The sequence below is a fragment of the Peromyscus eremicus genome, chromosome 7 (genome assembly GCF_949786415.1).
Source record: "Peromyscus eremicus chromosome 7, PerEre_H2_v1, whole genome shotgun sequence".
In the NCBI taxonomy this organism is placed as follows: domain Eukaryota; kingdom Metazoa; phylum Chordata; class Mammalia; order Rodentia; family Cricetidae; genus Peromyscus; species Peromyscus eremicus.
The window spans coordinates 43,821,597-43,837,920 of record NC_081422.1 but is presented as its reverse complement, the minus strand read 5'-3'; the positions used below and the strand labels follow the sequence as shown (position 1 = coordinate 43,837,920).

The 16,324-nt window shown below is 44.5% G+C and overlaps 1 pseudogene; it reads left to right on the top strand.

Annotated features, from left to right (window-relative positions):
• Positions 1-14,612: 14,612 nt before the first annotated feature.
• LOC131914303 (smad nuclear interacting protein 1-like) lies at positions 14,613-15,737 on the top strand (annotated as a pseudogene).
• The last annotated feature ends 587 nt before the right edge of the window (positions 15,738-16,324 follow it).

Sequence of the window (16,324 nt, the reverse complement as noted above, 5' to 3'; positions counted from 1 at the left end):
CCACCAGAAGCACCAGCATTTTTCACATTTGCTTTTAAGGCATTCAAACATTACAGATAAGGCTGAATGCCCCCTGTTTCCCTATGTGCCCTTGGCATGTTCTTATGATCGACTTAAAGAGGGACTTGGTGCTTCTCAACCCACCACCTCTATAAAGTTTCCTGCCTCTGTCATCCACCAGTTGTAAGATGTCGCCTAAATTGTTTAATCTCTCCGAGTCTCAGTGTTCACATCTTTACACTGGTTCACACGGTGCCTATTTCTCTGGGATGCACTGAGGATAATAGGTGAATTCTCAATATAAATAAACTCTGGCTGCTCTTAAATGGGGAGGTTAGTTTTGCTAATTGAGGAGATAGAAGGCGGAGCCAGGTGACCTCGGTGAAGAGGCCTCCACCCAAGGACACCACACCTCCGCACTGCCTTTTTTCCCCACATCTTGCATGGCTGAGTGATTTCATGCTGGCTGTGAGTGAGACGGATGGATCTTTTAGTTTTCAATTAGCAAATGCCTTGCTTTTAAACAAGCAGTACAGCAGGCAGATGCTCTGGGTGATTGATGGCAGGGAACATCTGTGGCCAGGCAGTGGCTACACCAAAGACTCCCACCTTCCTGTGCCAGAACCCTCTGGGAGTCATTCAGTGTCTCCGCTACCACCAGACCAAACTGGATCCAATTCAAGTAGGTCAGAGGGTGACAAGATATCCCCTTTCCTCATAAGCTTCCTGGAAAAAGGGGGGGGGGGTACAAAAGTTTGTTTTTAACGCCTTAATTGTATGCTGCAGAGCCCAGGAGTTAAGATGTTCTACCTCACATGCCTCCTAAACCTTTAGTTTACCTCTACCTTTGGTGTGTGGGGAAGGTAGATGCACACATTTGTGTGGGCCTGTGTATATGTGTGCCCGTGAATGCCAGAGATCAACACCAGGTGTCTTCATCAATCTTTCTCCGCCTTAATTTTCAAGATAGGGTCTCTCATTGTACTGAAGCTCATCAATCTAGCTAGACTGGCTGGCCAGGGGTCCACCTGTCTCTGCCTCCCCAGTGCTGGGATTATAGGCCTGAGCTATTGACTTTTGCTTTTGAGTGTCCTGGGGGATCTAGGCTAGGGTTCTCATGTCTGTGTTGCAATCACTTTATCGACTGAAATTTCTGTCAAGTCCAAGATCAAGGCACTGGCAGATTCAGCATCTGCTGTGGGTCTGCTTCCCAGGCAGGCTAGGAAGGGGACTGGCTGGGCCAGGGGATGAAGAAAAATAATGAACTTGGCCTTTTGTGCCTGGTGGTGTCTGTCGTTATGCAGAAACCCTGGGAGAGGTGCAGTGTTCCTAGTTACTAAGGTTGCTGAGAGCCACAACCCTAGTGAAGGGATTGATGGTGGGTTGGACTAATCCCCCTGATGAGGAAGAAGTCTCTTCCAGAAGGACAGGGGTTCAGGGCACTGTTTTTCACCAACACAGAAGAGCAGTTACCTGAGAGCTTTGACGACTGTGTGTGAACAGCACCCTTACAGACCAATTTCCTTAACAGCAGACTCTAATGGGGCTTTGCGCCTCGGTGTGAAATGGACATTTGTGGATGTTTCTTGCATCCTCCTAATGATAAATAATAAAAATACAGGTGTGACCCACTTTAAAAAATTCATCTGTACAACTCTTCCTAGTTACAAAACAGATAAATTAGAGTGCAGCTACCCATGTAGTTTATTTACTTGCCTTCTGGAAAGGAGTCCTGAAAGTATGTGACTTATTTATATACCCATACTCACAGAAATAATGTTTTTAGAAGATGACTTTTACTTTGTCTTTTTTTGGGGGGGAGCAGGGCATTCCAAATACCTGGGCTGGCCTTGAACTTGTTGTGTAGATGAATATGACTTTGAACTGCTAATTCTCTTGCCTCTACCCCCTAAGTACTGGTATTATAAAATGCCTAGTTCCATGCCTGGTTTATGTACTACTGGAGTTTGAACCCAGGGCTTCATGCATGATAGGCAAGTGAGCACTCTAAAATTGAGCCACATCCTTAGCAACATTAATAGTAGCCAAAATGTAGAGATGATATCAACATGCATAAATAAAATATATGTACACACATGGAATATTATTCGGCCTTTAAAAGGAGGAGTTTCTCACAAATGATACCATGTGGATGAATTTTGAAGACATTATGTTACATAATCACTCACAGAAGGACAGACACTGCCTGGTCTCACTTATACAGGAAACCTAAAGAAGCTAATTCATGCAGATAGTGGACTGGGGATTGCAAGGACTGGGGGCAGAGGTGAATGGGGAGCTATTTGAAAGGCTCAGAGTTCAGTTTTGGAAGTTAAAGTAATTTGAGAGGTGACTGGTGGTATGTATGTACTTAATGTCACTGAATTGGACACTTACATAGTAATAATGTATTAGTAAATGGATAGTCATGTAACAGTGAATATGTGGGAAGTTATTTCTTATAATGTGATAGTTTGAATGAGAATGGTTCCCATAGGCACATATGTTTTAATATTTGTTCCCCAGTTGGTGGAACTGTTTGGGGAGGATTAGAATGCATGGTCCTGTTGGAGGAGGTCTATCGCTGGGGGCTGGGGTGTTTTAAAAGGCCTATGTTCTCTCTGTGTCTCTCTGTCTTTGTCTGCCTATCTGCCTCTCTCTCTCTCTCTCTCTCTCTCTCTCTCTCTCTCTCTCTCTCTCTCTCTCTCTGCCTCTGTCTGTCTGTCTCTGTCTGTCTGTCTCTGTCTGTCTGTCTGTCTGTCTCTCTCTCTCTCTCTCTCTCTCTCTCTCTCTGCCTCCAGCTTGAAGATCATGGTAAGCTCTCAGTTACTGCTCCAACACCATGCATGACCACCTGCTGCCATGCCGCCTACCATGATGGTTCATGGACTAAATCTCTGAAACATCAAGTCCCCATTAAACTCTTTTTTCCATAAGTTGATTTGGTCATAGTGTCTCCTCAGAGTAATAAAAAAGTAAAAAAGACATGTCGTGTGTGTGTGTGTGTGTGTGTGTGTGTGTGTGTGTATGTGTGTGTGTGTGTGTGTCTGTATCTGTGTCTGTATACGTACACATGCATGTATGTGTATATATGAATGTGGAGGTCAGAGGACAACCTCTGGTGTCATTCTCAGGGGCTCCTTACTTTTTTAAAATTGATTGATTGATTGATTGATTGATTGAGATAGGGTCTCACAGTTTCACTGGAACTCACTGGTTTGTTAAGCCCAGCTGGTCAGCAAGTGGCAGGAATCTGCCTTGTCTATGCTCCTCAGCTCTTGTATTATATTATTATAATATATTATATTATATTATATTATATTATATTATATTATATTATATTATATTATATTATATTATATACTTGCCAATGCACCAGGCTTTTATGTGTGGGTTCTGGAAACTCAGGTCCTCATGCTTACATAGCAAACACTTTACTGACTAAGCCATATGGGGGGGGAGGGTCCCTGTGACTACCATGGCCAGCAGAGTAATAATCTGTGGGAAGCAAGAAAGTAGTTCAGTTCAACATGACTCAGTAGCCAGTGTTGTAGCCAAACTTCAAGTATGACCCCGATTAGTTTATTTTAGACATATTTAAGCACAGCACAATTTGGTGAAAAGTTTCCTGGTGATAAACAATTCAATCCTATGTACATAACAAAACTTAGTAAGACATGACTACATCAAAACTCTTTGTAAAGTACATATGACATCTTTCATAAAGATGGGTTCTACAGACTGATTATAATAAACAAGTTCATGATAAAGATCTAGAGGAGGATCCAGAGTGGTGCCATACAGATAGCACAAATCTCACCAGGCTATTAATCAGGTTCGATCCCAGCCTTCTGAGAGGAAAACAAGTTATACATCTCTCTCTTTAAAGAGATGACCCTCTGTGTTTAACATCCCTGGTTCCCCTAGTGGTTATCTGGGAGTGCATAACCTCTGTGCCTCCCACATCTCCCCCCATTTTTTTTGAAAGAGGAAATTGTGGCTGTGATAAAGACCAAGGTTGAATGCATTGCCTGCATGGCTAGTCTACCATGGGCAAGCATAAGAGAATTGTAAGAATAGCTAACAGAGGACCAAGGAAAGGGGAAAGCCATCTTAACCATGATGGCCATTCAAAGGCCACTTGAGAGATTTTGTTTATCTCTTTATACAGACTATTAATTTGACCATCCATAGTATGAGAATAGACATGTCTCCTCTGATACAAAATGATTGTTCTTGTCAAGCGCCATGTGCCAAAAGAAGCCAGGGGTTATTTTTAAGACTACTGGCAACAGATACACTATTCTAGGTACAATAATATCAACTTGAGTAAGCAATGCATCAGATATTCCTTTTTTGTCTTCATACAACTATAATTTTCACTCTCAGTGCTTTCTAAAGAGTACTTAATTATCATAAAATCTATATTATTGCTTTTGGACTGATCATTTAGATTAGTACAACCATCCACATGGCTACATATTGTATACCATCTTTTGTTCAGACAACTGGTCCAAAAGGATAAAAACAGTCCTTGGCACAGCAAAACAACATTATACTGTCTCCTATTATATTCATACCTTTTATCACCCCTGGCAAAAGGCATTTGGATTGTGCATTGATAAGTTGAGCATTAACATGTAATAGAGTCAGTAAACATAGCAGCCTCACTGGGGGTCAATAATGTTGTGTCCTTGTTGTCTTCCTGAGTCACTGGCTTATTCTTCCTCTTGAAACATCTCTTCTTGATGGGTTTACCACCGATCTTCAGAAGCTTCATTTCTCTGTGGCGATCTCCTGTTCAAATGCATCAGAGTGAGAGCCATCTGGGACTTGCTCATTTTCTGGAAATACACAAGTGTAACCTTGCCCTGATGTTAGAACAGCAGGCCCTTTCCACTGATTGGTTTTTAGGTACTTTAGACTGTGTCTTCTTTAGGACAAAATGCTTTGGGGCAGCATAAGAAGCATTATCTTTTTTTTTTTTTTTTTTTTGGTTTTTCGAGACAGGGTTTCTCTGTGTAGCTTTGCGCCTTTCCTGGAACTCACTTGGTAGTCCAGGCTGGCCTCGAACTCACAGAGATCCGCCTGGCTCTGCCTCCTGAGTGCTAGGATTAAAGGCGTGCACCACCACTGCCCAGCCAGAAGCATTATCTTTTAAAGTGAAAAAAAAAAATCGAAGTTAGCATAGCTAAATGTAGCATAGTATGTAGGGATTCAGGTGGGTGTATACACCACCTTTTTATTTTTAAAGTTGGCTGTTTAAGTATTTGATGGTCTTGTTCCACAATAGCTTGACCCTGTGGATTGTAAGGGATTTCTGTAACGTGATTAATATTTCATAAATTGCAAAAGTCCCTGAAGCATTTGCTAGTATAAGCAGGATTATTATCAGTTTTTAGTTGTAAGGGGAGTCCTAGAAAGAAAATGCATAAAGAGCTATTTGACAAGTCAAGTTTGACATGTAACACAATGTTATTTTCCTGGAGCCCCCAGGGCCCATGCCATGCCTGGGGCCATGCTCTACAACTGACTAGTTAGGGAGAGACACTATGCACTCTGGTAGTGTACTCTGAGCACAGGTTTCTACACACCTGACAGCAGAGAAGGCCTCAGACACAGACATCCCGAGTCCCAGATGTCAAGCTGATGTGAGAACTGTCCGTTACTAATTATACACTAGAAGCTTGGGATGCTGTGTAAAATTTGTCTTCGGTGAAGGGTAGGCTGTTGTGTGCCTCCTCTAACTTGTCACTTTGCCAGAGTCTCATCATTTATGTCAGACCAACTACAAGAACGAAACTAAAAATCAAACAAAACCCACTTAATTAACAATGGACATCCATTTCTAAAGATTTAAACCTAAGGCTATTTATGTAAGATTTAGGAATCTTCAAAATCCAGGGCAATTTTAAATCTCAGCTCAGGAAGGCTCTCCTACTGGGTAACAGGATACTCAAAAGTACCTGAGGAATAATCACAGAAAATCCTGAAGGAGAAAACAATTGAGTTTTCCCATGCAAGCGTGAAAAGTACATACCCAGCTGATTCTGTAAATGAGACAGAAATGTGAGCAAGATCAAAGCAGAACAGGTCCATGGAAGAAGAACTCACTGGAGGGCTCTGGTTCTTACTGTGGTTCACAGACAGTCTGATGACGTAACGGATTCACAGGCTGTACCGAAAATAATTGTAGGTGCAAGCTTAGAAATAGTCTAATTCCTACTGACTGCACTTTTGATTCCACCCCTTCTGGCCTCCAAGGGAACTTGAGGAACGTGCAGTTGTTTGCATCCCTTGGCCACTGTGTTATCTAAAAAATATTCTAAAAAACTTGCTTGACTTCAATTTACCCTGTTTTCCTTTTTTTTTTTTTTTTTTTTGAGACAGGGTTTCTCTGTGTAGCTTTGCGCCTCTCCTGGAACTCACTTGGTAGCCCAGGCTGGCCTCAAACTCACAGAGATCCGCCTGCCTCTGCCTCCCGAGTGCTGGGATTAAAGGCGCTGTTTTCCTTTTAAAATCAATCCCAAGACAGCTTGAATTGTTATTTTTACTTTTTTATGTTGTACAAAACACCAATTTTAAAAAATGAAGTTTTAGTAATCAAAAATACAGAGGAATCTGGGTGGTGTTTGGACTCTCAGTGCATGAAAGGCGTGGACTGCGAAAGTCTCCGCTTCTGATGGTAAAGGACAAGATAAGATTCCTTAGTTTGCTAACGCACTCGGGTAACGCTGCAAGCGCATCATTAGATGGATTGATAATTTGACCAAGCTTCAGCAGGGCAAACATCGCCTCCAGTCTCCGTAACAGACAACTCCACACCGACCCTCTGGAACAGCCTCCGACCAGCAGCAGCCACGGCTGTTCATGGTGTCCCTCCTAGGCAGGCTCTTTTTGCTTGTGTTGTCTAGAGACAGAGGTGCCAGCAGTTCAGTATTACTGTCGTGTTTCAGTAGGATTGAGTTTATTTTCCAACTCACTTTTTATCTTCCAGACAAGGAAACTCAGATGAAGGAGCCTACTAATCCTTCCTTTCGTGTCTTTCTCCGCGCCCCATCTGTTTCAGCCTTCCATTTACTAGACCCCGTCCTTGAGGAGCTCATCCCAAATGTCTCCACCCTTCCACTACATCCTCTCTGCATTCACAACCCTTCTGCGACATTCCTTTTCTCTCAAGTTCAGCCAGTTCACATTCTCAGTGCATGTCTATCCCTATCCCACGTTTATGGTGAGGTCAGTATGCTGAGCCTCAATCTTCCTTCAGGATACCCACGTTGTGTGAGAATGTATAAACTGGGCTCCAAAGCTACCTGCCGTGACTGGAGGTCTGATTCCTCCTCAGTCAACCCAATGAACTGCCATCCAAATGTAAACGAACAGCAGGGTCTGGTTTTCCAAGACCCATTTCTGCCTCTCGGCCTTTTCTGTTCTCCTGAGAGTTAGGGATCTTGACCTCTCTGGCTATTTCCAGTCTCCTCAGCCTGTCTACCAAGTCCACCATCGGGATGTAAAGGAATAGAGAAAAAGCAGTCTTCTAAGTCAAGTATAATAGTGCAATGACCCTGAGAAATCATGGCAGGAGCAGGGAGCCCTGGCTGGAGGGGCCCCATTGTTTTCATAGTAGCATTTATGTCCCTGCAATCACCTAACTGCCGAAATTTTTTTTGCCCTTTTATGAATCACAAAAATAAGAGAATTCCAAGGACCGACTGAAAACTCTACATGTCCTAGTTGCAGTTATTTCTGTACTAGAAGTTGGACCTATTCCAATTTTTCCCCATGAAGCGTCCATTGATAAATCTGTATTAGGCCATTCCTGCTACGAGGGAAAACCAGGCTCTTAAGTGCTGGGGCAGCCATGGTGCTCATACAGCAGTCGAGCCCCGCCTACCACCGCTTGGAACTCCGGTGTTGCTCATCAGATGCGGCTCAAGCCATGCTCCAGGCAGCTGAAAGGGCTGCAGGGCCGGAGGACTCTAAATTCCAGTCAGATCATGCTCCCAAGCTGTGCCTGGCTCAGTGGCCACAGGCAAGCCGGAGTAACCTTGAAGTCCACTCAGTCTGCCCAAAGTTGTGCAGCTGAGAAATTTTTTTATGATCCTCCTGAGAAGGTCCAAGCAATACATTACTGTAATCCAGCTTACAAAATAATTAACAGGAGTTTTATTTTTTTTTCTCCTGGGCTCTTTTTCCATTAGCTCCTATGTGCTCCCAACAATCAGCATCTATGATTCCTTGTTCAGGAAACCAACGTTAAACTTCACAGTCACTCGTACGAAGTTACAGAGCTGTTACTCTGAATGGTTTGCTCCTCTCTGTCTTTGCAAACATCTTAATAATTGTATAAAATGCTTTGCCTCAGAGGAATGGAGAAGAGCCCATGCTATTTCACTCTCACTTACCGTCATGAGCCTTAGGTCAAGAGGACTGGATTCCTACCCTCTGTTTCTATTTAAAGAAACATTTTCTTATCTTCTCTGAGGGCTGAGCCCCACAGGTTGGGGGCCAATTGTGGGGGTCTCTGTGACCACTATGGCCAGCAGAGTAACAATTCGTGTGAGGCAAGAAGGTAAGTAGTTCATGTGAACACAACTCAGTAGATGGTGTTGGTTCAAACTTCAAGTCTGACCCAAAGTAGTTTATTTTAGACATATTTAAGCACAGCACAATTTGGTGAAAAGTTTCTTGGTGATAAACATCTTGATCCTGTGGGTACAACAAAGCTTAAGACAAGACTGCATCGAAACTTTTTGTAAAGTACATATGACATCTTTTACAAGATGGCTTCTCTAGATGAACTGAGAAAAACAAACTCCTGATAAAGGTGTGGGAGAGGATCTGGTGTGGTTCCCCTATGGCAAGAAGCTCTGTGCCACAAAGTTATTTTGGTTTTGTTTTTTTTTAAGACAAGGTCTCACTGTGTAGCTCTGGATAGTTGACTACTCACTATGTAGACCAGGCTAGCCTCAAATTCACAGACATCTACCTGCTGCTGCCTCCCAAGTACTGGGATTGAAAGTGTGTGCCACCATATCTGACCTTTTTCTGTACTTTGCCACAATTAAAAATACACAATTCAGCTGGTCGTTGGTGGCACATGCCTTTAAACCCAGCACTTGGGAGGCAGAGCCAGGCAGATCTCTGTGAGTTCAAGGCCAGCCTGGTCTACAGAGCAAGATCCAGGACAGGCACCAAAACTATACAGAGAAACTCCCCCCCCCAAAAAAAATACACAATTCTCTTCCAATGGTCACTACAGGTATATATATATATATATATATATATATATATATATATATATATATATATATATATATATCAAACACCTTGATAAGTAGATGCAGTGAGGCCGTACTGTAGTGCAAAGCCCTGGAATTCTCCACCCCTCTCACCCCCAGAGCATGAGGCCCTTTTGCATCTGTGTTCTCATTACTTTGCAGTGGCCTCATGATGTCAACAATGGACTCAGGAGGATGCCATGTAGATTATAAACGGTTTCCCCTTCCAGAAGGTAAGACTAGGCAAGAACAGGACAGTTTTCACAATGACCTGTGAATACAAGGCTCCAGTAACCGTTCAGGTTCTGAATGGAGTCGTGCCGCTCAGAGATAACTTTCTGCTATGAAAAAAGCTCCACCCCAGCTAGATTTATTGAGGATGAGCCGATAAGGAACAGAGGTGTTTTTAGTCTAGAAACTAACCAGCAGCCAGGGGGGTTCTGCCCCTTTTCCCGGGTGTGCGGTGCCATTTCTGAGGACCGCAGCATCCAACTGCTCATGGCCCCCTGTTCCGCCAACACAGTTGGGATGGAATCAGGGACCACAGATGTGGGAAACAGTTCTGGTAATTTGAGCAGAAACAAATTTCACTGAAAATATCATAGTAGCTTGCCAAGTCACAGGGGAGATTAGAGAACCTGGTTTGTAAAAGCAGACAGGAACAAAATGCTTAGACTCTTCTATTTTCCAGCAAAAATCAAGTCTGAGTAATACCAGCAAGAAGGCAACTTCTGTAGCTAAATGAAGGCACCAGATGGCAGGTCCATGGCTGCTGGCGCTGGAGGCTGGCATCCTCCAGGCACTCTGTGATGCTAGTCTCCTTGTACACTAAGAGTTGTCTCTGCTTGTGCTACATCTGTAACTGATGCTCCCCTGTCTGCACTTCTTAGGTTTGTGAACTCCTCAGTGGCAGTTCTGCCTGTCACAGGCCGAACTGTGGTCATGAGCATCTTTCAGTGGGATACGGGCTCTGCCTTCCACCAAGAGCCCTATGCCCCATATTCTCAACATAGTAATGGGACAAAAGGTACCACAGAACCAAACACCACCACCACCACCACCACCACCACCACCCGAACCGCCTCAAATCCAAAGTGTAGGGATTCCAGAGTCCTGCCCATTCTACTTTACTAACAGAACACAAATCACCCAGTCTCCCACTCCTGCCCCGGCTCTCATCCAGTCCAACACACTCCTTTTATTCAGATCATTACAAAGCCTTCCGACGACTTCAGCCTCTAGCCGTCTTGCCCACTGGATAAGAACACCGTTTGTTTCTAAAACATAAATCTGATTGAATCACCTACTTAAAATCCTTCAGAGTCGTTCCTGTTGTCACTGAGATAAATTCTAATCTTACTAAAGTGAATTAAAAGCTCACCTCGTCTCTCATTGCCTATCTCCAGCTACTCGCCCGTCATTTCCCTCTGAGGGAATGAATCCGTGAATGAGAGAATGAGCTTCGGAAAAGCAAGCCGAGAGGATCTATGCTAGAATTTCCCTCAGGTCAGTAATGGGGTTGAAGGCAATGACAGAACCTGGAAAACTAAGAAAAATATACATAATTAAAATCCCAACTCCAAATCAACTAGATCAGAATTTAGAATGCCGAAGCAAGGACTCCCTCTTTCCACAAAGCCATCCAGTGGTTCCAGGCTCCAGCTGGGGTTAGGGGAAGACACATTGATCTATTGCCCTTATTTTATACATATGGGAGCCGAAGGCCAAAGAGGTTAAACTCTCAAGGTACATTCATCTCATCTACTATTGTAATGAAGCAGAAATTTGAGCAAAGTTATTTAGACACGTTTAGTGCTATATATATTCCTTATTGTGCCATATGAAATTAGGTATAAATGGTGGGTAAGCTAATCAGAGGGAGGACTGTTGTTACACTTATAGAAATCAAATATTGGGAGAGGAGGGTCAGCCCAGGGGAAAGGGAGCCATCAGGAAAGATTAGCTGCGGCCCCAAGACCCCACAGAGGCACCCAAGTTGGCGACCTGTGTTCTCACAGATCCAAAGTCAGGTGCGTCTGCAGTGGAGCTGACGAGTCCACAGTGGGAACTCTTAGCAGGAGGTGCTTCAAGGCAAGCCCTCAGACAAGAATGGGGAGAGGCCAACACCTTCCGGCCCCTTCCTTTAAAGAGTAAGCAGGAACTATGAGAAAAGAGAAGGTAATCACTGTGGGCATCAGGTTCTTCCATGCAGAGAATAAACTGGCGGTGGGGGGAGGGGGGGCACGGATTTACAGGAATCCCATCCTCTGCCTATGTTCAGCAGAAGCATCTCCTTGGTGTGTTGGAATAAACCACTGTTTTCTGGACACAGTTTCCAGGTCCATCACTTCCATCACCTGAAGTGCAGGAACTGGAGAGTGAACTTATCTGCTTCCATGGATACTGCATTCCTGTGGGGGACAGGTGAGGCTCCCTAACTATGGAGATAACCATCCTTCTCCATCGTCCACAGCTCTATGCAGAGTCCTACAAATCTTCACTAGAGAGCCTGGCCTTGTCAATCTAAACAGACATAAGACCTAATTCAGATGTACAGCAGTAAGAAAGCCTAGTTAATGGCCCTAGGATATCATTTGGCTTCATATACTCTGGAAAATCTCTTCATACACTGTGAAAGGTAAAGTTTGGGAAGATGCTATGCAACAGCATCTAGTCTCTGTACTAGACAACTAGATTCAGTTAAAAACTGGAGCTGACTTCAGCTGACTAATGCAGCCTGACACTGCCTGTTTCTTTCTCATACAGGAAGGTGTCTTAGTCAATGTTCGATTGCTGTGAAGAGACTGTGACCACAGCAACTCTTATAAAGGAAAGCATTTAATTGGGGCTTGCTTACAGGTTCAGAGGATTATCAGCATGGCAGGAAGCATAGTGGCACACAGGCAGACATAGGACTGGAGAAGGAGCTGAAAGTTCTACATCTGGATCCACAAGCAGGAGAGAGAAAGGACACAAGGCTTGGATTGGGCTTTTAAAACCTCAAAGCCCATCCCCAGTGACACACTTCCTCCAACAAGGCCACACCTCCTAATCCTTCTAAGTAGTGCCACTCCCTAGTGACTAAGCATTCAAATATATAAACCTATGTGGGCCATTCTTATTAATCACAGGAGGGGTACTGGACCCTTGAATTATGTTCCATTTCCATTCCGTCTGTTTCAGGACCATCTCTGATTGACTTAGGATGGGGTAATTGTTCTGACGAATCACTCTCCTGGAACCTTCAGTCTGGACAGGCAGTGGGCAAGGCATGCGGAGTTCAGTGAGAAACTCTCATTATCAGACAGTTAATGTATGAGGTGGTCTGGTGTAAAAATTTCTCTTATTGGAGACAATTAGAATCAAACTGGAGTTTTAGGTGTTCTCTGTCAGAAACTGGAACTATGGGATTCTATAGATAGGACTATGTTATTGGGATTGGGAGCAGAAATGAATGTGGAAGGCAGTCAGGATGAGTCAAGGACCATGAACAATCATGAGTAAGTGACATTTCAGAACAACCTAAAATTATGAATGAGGAAGAGATGAGAGAGGAGCTAGAGAATTGTTCCGTGGCCTGGGACATAGACAACCACACAAAAAGCAGATGTGTAAAGCACAGTACACTTCAGTGAAGAGCTAGAGCCGATCAGGTTTGGTCTAGGCTTCTTGTGAGGCCAGGTTAGAAAACCCTTTCTGGCATCCTTGAGGCCTGGCCCTGTGGTTGAGACTTCTAATCCCTAAGTGATGTGTTCTTCCTCTCAGCCTTCCTTCCCTTACCCCATACACATGCATACTTACTTGATGGAACCCAAGAAGGCTTCAGTCCTTTCCTCAAAAAGGCCTAACACCCCCTCAAACCTAGGGGGATACCTAGTTCTGAACAGTGGTTTCCTTCATTCTGCCCTGGACCCAAGCCCTCTTCTGGTTGACTTGTTAGCATTGTCAATTGGGGACTCCTTCTGAGCCTTTCCTAATTCTATCAACTTGAAGCCAAGACCTCAATGGGGTAAATGAGAGAGGAGACCACCAAAGCTCAAGGAAAATATTCAATAGTTTGTTTAATTATATATTTAATTATATAATTATATATTTATAGGTAGATAGATAGATAGATAGATAGATAGATAGATAGATAGATAGATAGATAGATACCTAAGTCAGAGTTAGAGGAAGACCTTAAAGCCCACTGATGGCTGCTTTCCTGAGTATCTTCCCCCATCCCCAAGTGTCTTCCTGAATCTTCCAGATTCATGGTTCTTCTCAAGATAGCCAGTTGCCTCCATGCCACTCATGACTCCTCACCTTCCTTTCTTGTTGTGGGCAGTTCCTTTCTCCCCTTAGATCAATAAAGAAGTTGATATTTTACAACTGTAGAAAACTGAGGGACAATCAAACACAGCCCAAACGGAAAAATAATGAAATGGAAAATAATGAAAAGGCCAACTAAGACACACTCTGTTTGTCTAGTGCATAGTCTTTATCCCAGGGCTCCTTAGGCCTCCTGCCTAGGTCACTTAAGGTTTAGTTTTACATCCAGGTTGGGCCTGGCCTCAGAATTCTCAACATCATCCTCTAGAATAGAGTTACTGACCATGTTATTCCATGGGGCCTCTCTCTACATCTTTGCCAGACTGCTCTTTGGTACACATCTAGCCACCACCAGTCCCTGGCCCTAGGCCTTCAACTCCCATACCTCCCTTGGGATCTGGGTGGTTGGATCATTCACTCTTCCTCCAACAGAAGTGTTTCTAGGACCTTGAGAAATCTACACTTGACTCTGAGCCAAGTCTGAACTTGATGATGGCCTCTCTGGGAGAAGGAAGCTAGCACCCACCTTAAAACAGACTTTCCAGGCTCTCTGCTTCCCCCATTGTGATAGAATATTATTTTAAGATGTGGTACATTTGTTTATGCTGTGGAACATTTCTGTAATGATGCAAAGTTGTATTGCATTCTTTTATGTTGCATTGTTTAACTCTGTGAAGCAGAATTACTTTGTCTGTCTAAAACACCTGATTGGCCCAATAAAGAGCTGAATGGTTATCGATAGTGAGACAGGAGACGTGGAGCGGGCAGGCATAGAGAATAAATAGAAGGAGAGGAACATTAGAAAGGAGGAGAAGGAGCAAAAAAAGAAGAGGAGGACTCCAGGGGCCAGTCACCCAGCTACACAGCAAGCCACGGAGCAAGAAGTAAAGAAAGGTATACAGCAATAGAGAAAGATAAAAGTCCAAAGGCAACAGATTGAAGGGTTATTTTAAGTTAAAAAAAAAAAAAAAACTGGGAGTGGCTCAACCACCTTGCCAGTGGCTCTCAGCTGGGCGCAGGATGAAGGCTGGAAAGAGCAAGCGGGAGCGTCGAAGCCAACAGCGACACAGGGCAGAGGAAGAGTGGCCACCGTGGTAGTGAAGTGGGAGCCTCTGAGCGCCGAACCTGTCTCACTCTCGTCCCCACGCCCCAGCCGCTAGCCCGTCCCCGCCCGCCCTGAGCCTGGCTGCCCGGGGCCACCATGGCAGTCAAACCCGGGGAGCGAGCTGGTCCCCAGGCAAAAGGAAAAACAAGTCCTCAGGGAGAAGCAAGTCTCCACCGGCTAACAGAAGCCGGAGTCCCCACTACTGCACGGTCAAAGTGAATCAGGAACGTCCACGGGGAGGACGAGAGGATCGCAGCCCAGAGAGCCATCGGAACAGGAGCAAAGGAGAGCTCCTAACAGTGAGCGAGAACTGCACTGGGGCCCTTCCCACCAAAGGAGGAGGAGCTCTGATGAGAGGCCTGTCGGTGGGCAGGGTCTAGACAGCCAAAATCTGCAGGCCCGGGAGGAAGAGAGGAACTTTCATAATGCCAGGCGCCTGCGCTGGGAGCATCGCCAGCAGAATGATGGTGCTGGCGGTGAGGCTCAGGAGGTGATCACTCGCCCTACTGGTAACAGTAGCAAAGAGGTGTCTGTTAAAGAAAAACCAAGCTTTAAGCTTTCTGGGGTACTTCTTGAGGACACCAATACCTTCCGGGGTGTGGTTATTAAGTACACCGAGCACCCAGAAGCCCGAATCCCAGAAAAACGGTGGTGTCTCTACCCCCTTAAAGATGATGAGGTACTTCCGGTCATGTACATCCATCGGCAGAGTGCTTGCCTTCCGGGTGAAGATCACCGCATCACCACCGACATTCCCATCGACCATCCCTCTTGCTCAAAGCAGCATGCAGTCTTCCAGTACCGGCTTATGGAGTACATGCGTGCTGAGGGCACAGTTGGATGAAGGGTGAAGCCCTTCTTCATTGACCTTGGCACAGGCAAAGGAACCTTCTTGAACAACAAGCATATTGAGCCACAGAGATACTATGAACTGAAAGAAAAGATATCCTTTAATTTAGGTTCAGTAGCAGAGTATGTCTTGCTCCACGAGTCTTCAGGCAGCTGAAATAGATAGGAAGGAAGATGAAGATGAGGAGGAGGAAATGGGAGGCCAAGGCAGGAGGATCTCTGTGAGTTCGAGGCCAGTCTGGTCTACAGAGCGAGTTCCAGGACAGACTCCAAAGCTATACAGAGAAACCCTGTCTTGAAAAACCATAAAAGGAAAGAAAGAATGGAAAAGAAAGAAAGAAAGAAAGAAAGAAAGAAAGAAAGAAAGAAAGAAAGGAAAGAAAGAAGGAGGAGGAGGGAGGGAGGAAGGAAGGAAGGAAGGAAGAAAGAAAGAAAGAAAGAAAGAAAGAAAGAAAGAAAGAAAGAAAGAAAGAAAGAAAAAGAAAGAAACCGTTCCTACTGGAGGCCATGGGGTTGACTCTCCAGCGCCTCTTCTTGCCTTAAGTCTTTCCTCTGTTGCTGTGCAGCTGTCTTGCAGTATAAGAACTCTCATCTTGTGTTTTGTTGAACTTGGCACAGCAGCCGCCTGCCTGTGGGCGCTTGTCTTCAGAACAATCTCACCAATTACAGCAGGTTGAGTTTGGTCAAAGTGTGTGGCTGTAGTGGGCGCCTTCAGAACTGCTGCACAGGAACCTTAAGCCCTTGGAAAGGGGACTGTGGCTTGTTCTCTTTGTACAGT